At 43.6% G+C, this 8,866-nt stretch overlaps 1 protein-coding gene across 2 annotated transcripts in view; it reads left to right on the top strand.

Annotated features, from left to right (window-relative positions):
* Positions 1 to 4,094: 4,094 nt before the first annotated feature.
* The window catches only part of SPATS2L (spermatogenesis associated serine rich 2 like), a 171,076-nt gene continuing 166,304 nt past the window's right edge, over positions 4,095 to 8,866 (top strand). Inside the window, exon 1 of one of the 2 annotated variants that reach the window (XM_057503813.1) lies at positions 4,095 to 4,135. The gene's annotated coding sequence lies outside the window, so the exon portion shown is untranslated. Of the gene's footprint in view, positions 4,136 to 4,244; positions 4,461 to 8,866 lie in introns of those variants that run through there. The other variant, XM_057503812.1, reaches the window with a different exon arrangement.

Below are 8,866 nucleotides of genomic sequence, written 5' to 3'. Positions count from 1 at the left end.
TTTTCTGTTAGTTTCTGGAGTTTTGTCATGATATTTCTAATTAGTATCATAAGGATAAACAATACTGTAAAATAGTCATTTTAATAAAATAGCAATTTTATTAAAAATTTTTTTAATACTTTATGGGTACACTGTACTTAAAAAAGCATTTAAGTAAATAGCAATTCTAGTCATTTTCTTTTAGTTGTTTTCCTTGTGTATATTATTAACCATCTGGGGGGAATATGGAATAAGATAGTGTATTAGTTACACTTAACTCAACAGAAGGTTTTTTTACTCAGATAATTCACTGTGGGTGTTCAGCAAGTAGACACCATAGAGTAGCTCAGAGACTCAGGCCCCTTTTCTACTATGTTTCTACCCTCCTCTAGGTAAGGAGTCAGCAAATCACCACCCACAGGACATGTAGACCCACTGCCTGTTTTTGTAAATATTATTGGAACACAACCACATCTATTTGTCTGCGTAGTGTCTATGCCTGCTTTCCTGTAAAACAGCAGAGATGAGTAGTTTCAATAGGGACCCTAATGGCCCATGAAGCCTAAAATATTTACTGTATGGATCTTTATAGAAACAGTTTGCTGGCTTTTGCTCTAGAGTCTCAGAGTCCCTAGTTTCCATGTGACAGATTGAGAAGAGAGATCATGTGGGAGGTGTTCGGTGTGCAGGGCCTGGAAGTGGAATACAAAGGTTTCACCTACATTCCATTGGTCAGGATTTGGTCACATGGTCTCACCCAGAAGGCTGGGAAATATGAATTCCTTCTGCACCCAGGAAGAAAGAGAAACAGATCTTTAGAATTATTAGCCATTCTTTGTCATAGTGTGCCTTGCAATGATTTGTTTCTTTCTTCTTCCATTTTTATTCAGAATAGGCTAGATTATACTACAGAAATATAAAACCCCTAAATCTCAGTGGCTTAGAACAACAAGGTTTACGTCTTGCTCATAACACATAACCAGGACGTGTCAGCAGAGGTGAGCATTGCTCACTGCTGCCATACACTCCAGTCCTTTGGAACAGCCACCACCAGGCACCCTGCTGAGTGCAGTATTAGAGGGACAAGAGAAGGTGGTGGTGCTTGCACTAGTAGCTCTTACCTTCTGCCCAGACTGATAGTTATCACTTCTATCCACCTTTCAGTGGATGGAGCAAGTCTTAGGGCTCCACTGTACTTCAGCAGAGTGGGGAAGTATAACCCTACCATGTGCTCTGAAGGAAGCTGGAATACTGTGAAGAGCCCTACTACCACACTCACACAACAAAGAACACATTCATCTCTGCCCTAAAGGACCAGGTCACCCAGATTCCACCCAGTCTCTGCACCTAGTCAAAGTCAAGGATCTCTAAGTGATAAACTCTCTAGCAGGACTGAATAGTGGTTTGCAGCCTAGTGGTCTAGTGACCTGGAGCCTAGCAACTAAAATCATTCTCTGTCCCACCACTTATTCAGATACCAAAATTCTAATAGAGACAACAACTTGTCATGGCCTAAAACAGGCATCTGGGATTTGAGCTTCTTCCATGAATGTGAACACTGCTCTGAGTGACCATACCTAGAGGATCAGGTGCCCAGCACAATCTAGGGTATAGAAAGTAGGCATATGGCATTTTATTGAAATCAATACTGCAAGGGAAGAGTCTCATTGACAGGTATGTCATTGTTCCCCCACACTTATAATTAAACACATTGGATAAAGAGTTTAGGTGACACTATGGAGGAAAGCAGTAGACACAGATTAAAAATACCAATACAGAAATATTAGAATATATAAACTAACACACTTTGTTCCTTCCTCAGAAAACATTTACTCTTACAATTCTTGTTTGTTTTCTTAAGAAAAGACCTTCACTTTTCTATTTAGTTTAGAAAATACTAAAACAAGATTCATAGATTATAATAATGGAGAACCATTTTGAACAATAGCATCATTCTAGCATTAGACACACAACCCCCTGATCAAAATTTCAAATAAGGTAATCTTTCAAATACATTTTCAATATCTGGTACCAACACCAATACATATTTTTTTCATAGTCTATTTCTGTCTATTTTTCTATCTCCATGTAATTAAAGGGATGTAATTCATGTTTTTAAAATCACTTATGCTTAATTCACCAAAATACTGCATTACTTGATGTGCAAAAGGTTTTTACGTTATTTTCAATAAGCATTGAAAACCCTCTCTCCCAAAGACAGAAGTTTTCATTTTTTCCAGAGCTAATAATTATTTTCTTCAGTTACTTTATAATTGTCTTTTCATGGGCAAGCCCATTTCCAGGTGAGAATTAATTTTAGTCTGGTTTGTGTTGTTGCCTGCTACTACAGTCCTATTCTCCACTGATTGTTTTTCGTCAGTTCAGCTCTTTAACTTTTTGCTCTCAATACACCTACTAGTTATTCTTATGGCTACAACCTGCTTACTGGGAAATTGCCCACAAATGTAAAAGGACATGTATGGGCTTCTGAAAACTTTCTACCCTCAGGTCATTTTCAGTTCTTGAAAGCATTTTTCTTTCAGACTTTGCTAAACAAGTGAGATGGAGTCCTGGGAAGATGAAATGATAGAAGAAAGGAATAAAGCCTGAGTTCAAAGTTATTTCCAAAGCCATTTCTAGGAAAAAAATAATTTATTATTCATTTTGGAATTCTAATATGGAGCTAACCCCCCAAAACTTAAATGAATCATTTTGCCAGAGGCCCCAAAAAGTACATCAAATTCCCAAATTGTTCATTACCTTTCCAACCAAATTTTATAAGCAATAGGATGTTTATCCTTTATATTAATATGTAATATGGCTTCTAGGGGCAAGGTTCCCTATCTGTAACATAGGTGGTACCAGACTGTAGAAGTTCCAATCCTCCCTCCACGATTTACTAGCTAATTAATTAGGCAAGTTATTTAAGTGCTCCTTGCTTTAGTTTCTTTATCTGTAAAAAAGGACAAATATAGCACCTACTTGATAGGATTGTTTGAAGGTTAAATGAGTTAATATTTATAAAGCAATTACAGATGCTTGTCAAATAAATGATACGATCTCTACTATCCAGTGCAACAAGAACCACCATCACAAGTCACACAACAATTACCTCCTCTATTTCTTATTATGGCTATGCTTTGTCAATAGGGGGATATTTTGTTAGCAGTCTTGAACTTTACCAAAAAGGTGAGTATTTTATTTCAAATTATGAATTTCTGAACAGTTCACGATATAGCATTCTGCTGTACACTCAGGGACCCCTTACAGTTTGGAACGTGAGAGGCAAAACCAACTCTGGTTTGATATTTGTAAGGGGCTTTGATGTCCAAGGAGCCTCTGAGAAACACTTACTGGTACTGAGAAAAAGAGAGGCTAAGAATGCACTCTTAAAAATAAACTGAATTGGAGAACTGCCTGCATTTCCCTCTACTGCCTCTGGAAGAGGTGTGTTATCTAAAGTGCTTCTATCATGAATAATGATTGAGAAACTGCCTTTACTCTCCCGACTACTGTACTCCCAGGCAGAAATCCATGGGCTGATGCCCACAGTTGTCTATCTGGAACTTGGATCTCACACGTTTAGGCCAACTGATCCGCCAGGAGCCCAGTGTGAACAGGCAGCGAAAGAGAGGGGCCAGGACACTCTGGGTTAGCCAGGTTTCTAAGGTCAGACCCGAGCCCCAGGACTTCTTTCCGCGCCTAGTAATCCAGGTCATTTCGGAATCGGCCATCCTTGTTTACATTTTGAGCTTGGCTTGGCAGAAGAAAGCGTTCTACCTTCTAAAAGGAGAAGCATCTTGCATTTGTAGACAGTGCTGGGGAGAGCAAAGTTCATTCTCTCGGGTATGGGAGGATGACTGTCTTGCAACTCCTGCGGGCTGTGACAAAATCTTTGAATAACGGGCAGTTTAAGTGAGGTGGAGATTTGGGGAAAGGCGAGGAGGTTGGTGTGGGGCAAGCAAGCAAAGTGCGGAAGCTGTACGGGGATGCTTCTAGAAAGTGGGGTGGGAAAAGGAGCTAGGGAGGGCGTGTGGAGGGAAGGGATCTGTGTCAGAACGTGCGTGTGAGCGGATACAAAACCCAAGAGAGGCGCGAGCAGCGCTGTGCGCGCGAGCGGGAGCGAGGGGCGCCGGCTCGGGGTGTGTGCGCCGGGGTGAGTGACACTGAGGGGCGGGCTGGCCGGCCGGCCGGCGGGCGGGGGCAGCCTGCGAGGGGCGGGAGTGTCCCTGCGTGGAGCGGGCCGATCGGAGTTGTGTCAGTGAAGGAATCCAGTCTGGGGGCCGAACTGGCTGCGTCCTCCGCCGCGAGCGCCGGCAGCGCGGGGCGAGCTCGGACGGCGCGCGGCCCAGGCAGCGGTTCCCGCTCGGCCCGACCTCCGCGCCGCAGGGGCCGCCACCGCCGCGGTGCCTCCCTCAGTGACCGCGCCCCCGATTCTCGTTTCCCGGACCGGGAAGGAGCGGCCGGCGCTCGGCACAGAGGTAAGCCCGGGATCCCCGGCCGCCGCCGCCCGGGACGCCCTCGCCGCCCCCCGGGCCCGCGCCGGGATGCGCGGCTCGGGCGGACGCGGCGGGGCCTGCACAGTCGGACGGAGGCTCGGCCCGGGCCGCGCGTCCGGCAGCCTGGGCCGCCCAGCCCCCGCCGTCTCCCGGGGCGCTGGGTGTGGCTCTCGCTCGGCGCCGAAGCCGGCCGGCGGCGCCGATCGGACGCGGAGGTCGCCGTCCTTCCTCTCTCCGGCGCGGGCGGGCGGGCGGAAGGAGGCGCCAGGGCCGGCGAGCGTGTGGGGACGTGGGCCCGCCCGCCCCGGATCTGATCGGCGGCAGCCTGCGCCTGCCCTCCTCTGCGCGAGCGCCCCCTTCCCCTCGCAGAGCGGAGAGGGACCCACCCGCTCCCGCCGCCCGCAGCCCTCTCGCCGCGAGCCTCGTCCGGACGCAGGGGCCGCGGTCCCGGGAAACCCGCGCCCCTGGGAGCCCGGCGGGGCCGAACGCGGACTGACCGCGATTGCAGGCGGGGTGGCGGAGTTAGACGTCCAGAGACCGGGCCGACGGACCCAGGGGTCCCGCCGCCGCTTCTGGGCGGGTGGACCGGAGTCCGCAGGCGGCGGCCCGAAGCCCGAGGCGGCAGCTGGTCGGAGGTGCGGGGAGCTTTCTTCCCGCCCTCAGCACCCTCAACTTTACCGCGTCTCCGAAGATCGGCCCCGTTCGCTCGCACTCTGCTGCTTGCTCGCACTCTGTTCGGTTAATACTTACAGCGATGTAGTAGGTGGGGAAGGGCTGAGACTTTACCTGGACGGTGATGCACCGAAGTCTCCCAGCCTCGCAAGTGGAGGTGTCCGATTCTGCGGGGCGTTGGTGTGGACGTTTGTAACTTGTGAGTTTTTTAGTTACCAGCAGTCGTGTTTTTAGACGATGTGAAGGTTTTGGAGACCTAACACTGTAAAGATTCTTTCTGTACAGCATTTCAGCATTTTCTTCTGAGTGTATTGCAGAATCTGTAGCTTGAGACCTAGTGAAAAACCTTGAACTTTTAACACAGCCTCTTTCTTTACTTACAATGTTATGTGTATCTTACTACGCTGATGGACAGTGACTGTAATGGGGTTTGTGGGGTGGCCTTGGTGAAGGGGGGACCCTAGTAAGCATAATGTTTTTCATGTAATTGTAGATTAATGATAACAAAATAACAAAATAAAAAATAAATGTTATGTGTAATATTTTGCACTTGATTAATTTTTTTAATGTCAGAAACTTTTACTAGGCCCTTCACAAGAAAAGGACGACTCTGAAATTCTAGAACCTATGCAGAGTAAGAGGCTTTATACCAGTATTTGAAAGAGTGTGGTCGTGTGACCGTTAGGAGATCATCCTAGTTTCTCTTAAAGGAACAATTCATTGCTATTCTGATTGATCTTGTTTTCTAGAGATCCAGCATATGTGCAGTGTGGCTAGGAAGAGAAGAGACAGGAAGTCAGAAATTGCTTCATTCTGAAAAAAAAAAATTTTTTTTTTAAGTAAATCCAATTATTTCGAAAGATACTCTGAAAATAAAGACTGAAGTTGCTTTCTGGATAAAGTATTTCCTTGGTCTTATAAAATTGTATCCCAATCAGAAAGCATTGTGTTGTGTGGATGGGGACAGTTTTATCAAGTATCTGTAGCGTTTAAAAATATCTGTGTATGATAATATTTGTTGGATCTTTAGGGAAAACTAAACTGGGAATGATTTTTATTTGGACAAGGCAGTACTACTGCAGTCTTTAATTGGAGTTTTGGATTAAACTCAAGCTTTGTTAAAGCCTACTTTGTGCAGCAGCAGAACAAAAAAATATGTTAAATCTGTATCTGTGTGCCTGTAAACACACACACAAACTAAACTGGCCTAGAGGTAATTTGCATAAAAATGTAATCACTTGAATGCAGAGAATATTTAAGAGGATATAGAAAAACTCAACATCTGGGAAAGGAGTATATTAAGTGGCATTTTTTCTTTCTTTAATCTTTTTCTCTGAAAATATTGAATTATTCCTAGGAATCAATTTAATGTACTTATTTTGGCAGGCAAAATAAGACGCCTTCTGTATTCATTTTGTTTTTGGGAGCCCCTGAATGAAAAAGTCTTCAGTTGATCGGTTCTGTGTATGTTGAAGTGGCCATTGTGGGGTTAGTTATCTGTGGGCTTCTGAAGCTGTTCTGCTGGCTCTGTAGTAATCATGGAAAGAAAATGCTTAGGCCACACCGTTGCAGTTTTTGAAGCACTGACAGGTGGAAGCTCTCATAGGTTAACTTTGCCTTTCAAATGGAAGTACTTTCTATCAGAAGTTATGCTTTAGAAATGTTTGTTTTGGTTCTATCAGTTTCTCAGTCTGTGATCAGAGAATTGTGTTATTAACAATAAATATTCAGTTATAGCTTATGTATTGATGGAACCTAGGTGGTCTTCATTCCCTTTACACAGTTTAAAAAGCATCTTATGAGGTTAGAAGAACTTTTGGTTGCAGTTTGATAAAATGGAAGATGTTGAGGTTGCTCATGGTGAAATCTAAGCTGCTGCCACCTGTCTGGCCATATGATAAGAGTGGAATGGGTTTCAAATACAATAGGCAAATACTGTTTACTCTCTGCCCCCTAGTATTTCTTCCCTTATTATTTTCTGTAGACCCTTTAGTGTTAGTTGACTGTGATAATGGAATCATATGGCTGTTATAATTTTTGTACACAGAACAGTAGCTTTTACAAGCATGAGACAGGACATGAGGGCAGATGTATATAATATGGACAGATTTAAGTGATGGAGTCTGTTTATTGATCTCTGAATGTGCATGATTCAGCTAATCAGTTCATACCATCACTGTCCTACCTTTGATTGTAATCACACAATTAAGAGATGATTTTCAAGATATAGAGTTAAAAACCCAGTATACAGTTATAGAAGAAAAACAAACATTTCTTTTTTCTTCCCTTTTTTGAAGTAGTCTGCTATGAAGGTGTTAGTTCCTTGACACATCAAAATGGCTAATTTGGAGTTGTGATGCTTGTTATGTAAATAGGCCATATGTTGAATTTCTACAGAAGTTTATTTGTTCAGTGTTGTGGTAATGGATAGAATCCAGTAAGTACCATAGCTAAGAAAAATAGTCTATGAAGATGTATTTCTTTCTACTATTTATATCATTTCCATTATTTTTGTTTAATAAGTAATGTTTTTATTTTCTAATAAAAAATGCTTAAATGTGATGGTCTTATCTATTCGGACATCATACAAGTCATTATCTCTAGATTGACACAAACTCCTTTTCCATTTATGCACCTGCTTAATAGGGTTTTCACATAGGATGCCCTAATCTCAGGCTAAAGACTACGTGCCTGATAAACTTTTCATATTTTTGGCTAAACCTGTTGCTTTCACAATGAAAAGACTTTCCATTTCTTGATACTCTTAGCTGTCTCTTCATCACCTAGATTGGAGACCTAGGAACCATCCCTGACTCGGTTCTCTTTCATTCCCCCAGTAAAACTGTGCACCAAGTCCTGTTCACTGGTGCCTTGTAATAGCTTCTCAGAGCTAACCCCCACATTTCCTCTGCATCCCTCCCTCTCCCCGTGATGGCCCAGCCACCAGCCTTCACTGTTCTAGGATGATTATGGTCATCTACATTTTGGACTCTCTATAACTGAGTTTTCCCCATTCTACACACTTCCACCACATCATCCTCCCTATAATTCTTTCCCTTAAAACATCTCTCCAAGGATCATCTCACAGGAAGGCTGTGTTGAACTGGCTTATCTGATAATAAAACTGGTGCCCTATCCACTAGTTTAAATACTGTTCATACCCCCTCTTCCTTTAGTGTGACCTCTTGACCTAGTTTTAATGTGCCTCACAGTTTTGTCCAAATTGGACTTACTAACTTTATCTTCTACTTATTCCCAATGTGAGCCCTACTTTTCCTACGAATTGGATCTCAACTTCCCTTCTCAAGATGACTTTGTATCCTTTTGTACATGCTCTGCATTTTAGAAAGTCTTCCTTTTTCCTCTAACCCAGTCACAATTTCCAGGTTCAAGTCGACCTTCCCTGATCATGTTACTCTCATTGGTTTCTTTCTCTTCTGCCCTTTTGTCTGCATCATTCCTCTTGACTATCAAATACTCTCTTCTACTGTTGTGTGCATAATTTTTGCTTTCCCAACTAGATTGCAAGTTCCTTGAGGGCACTGGTATACCTTTCTTCGAACCATCTATGGGCCCTTGGGTAATGAACTTGATAAATACACCTGTATAATCAATAAACTCTAAGGGTGATTTTTTTTCTAAATGATGGGCTTTGATATTGCCCGTGTACTGTTCACCACTGTGTCCCCAGAGGCTAGCCTGCAACTTGACACTTT

Source organism: Manis pentadactyla, chromosome 6 (genome assembly GCF_030020395.1).
Source record: "Manis pentadactyla isolate mManPen7 chromosome 6, mManPen7.hap1, whole genome shotgun sequence".
Classification (NCBI taxonomy): Eukaryota; Metazoa; Chordata; class Mammalia; order Pholidota; family Manidae; genus Manis; species Manis pentadactyla.
Note: the sequence above shows the minus strand (reverse complement) of the source record. Positions and strands in the feature narration are given on the sequence as shown.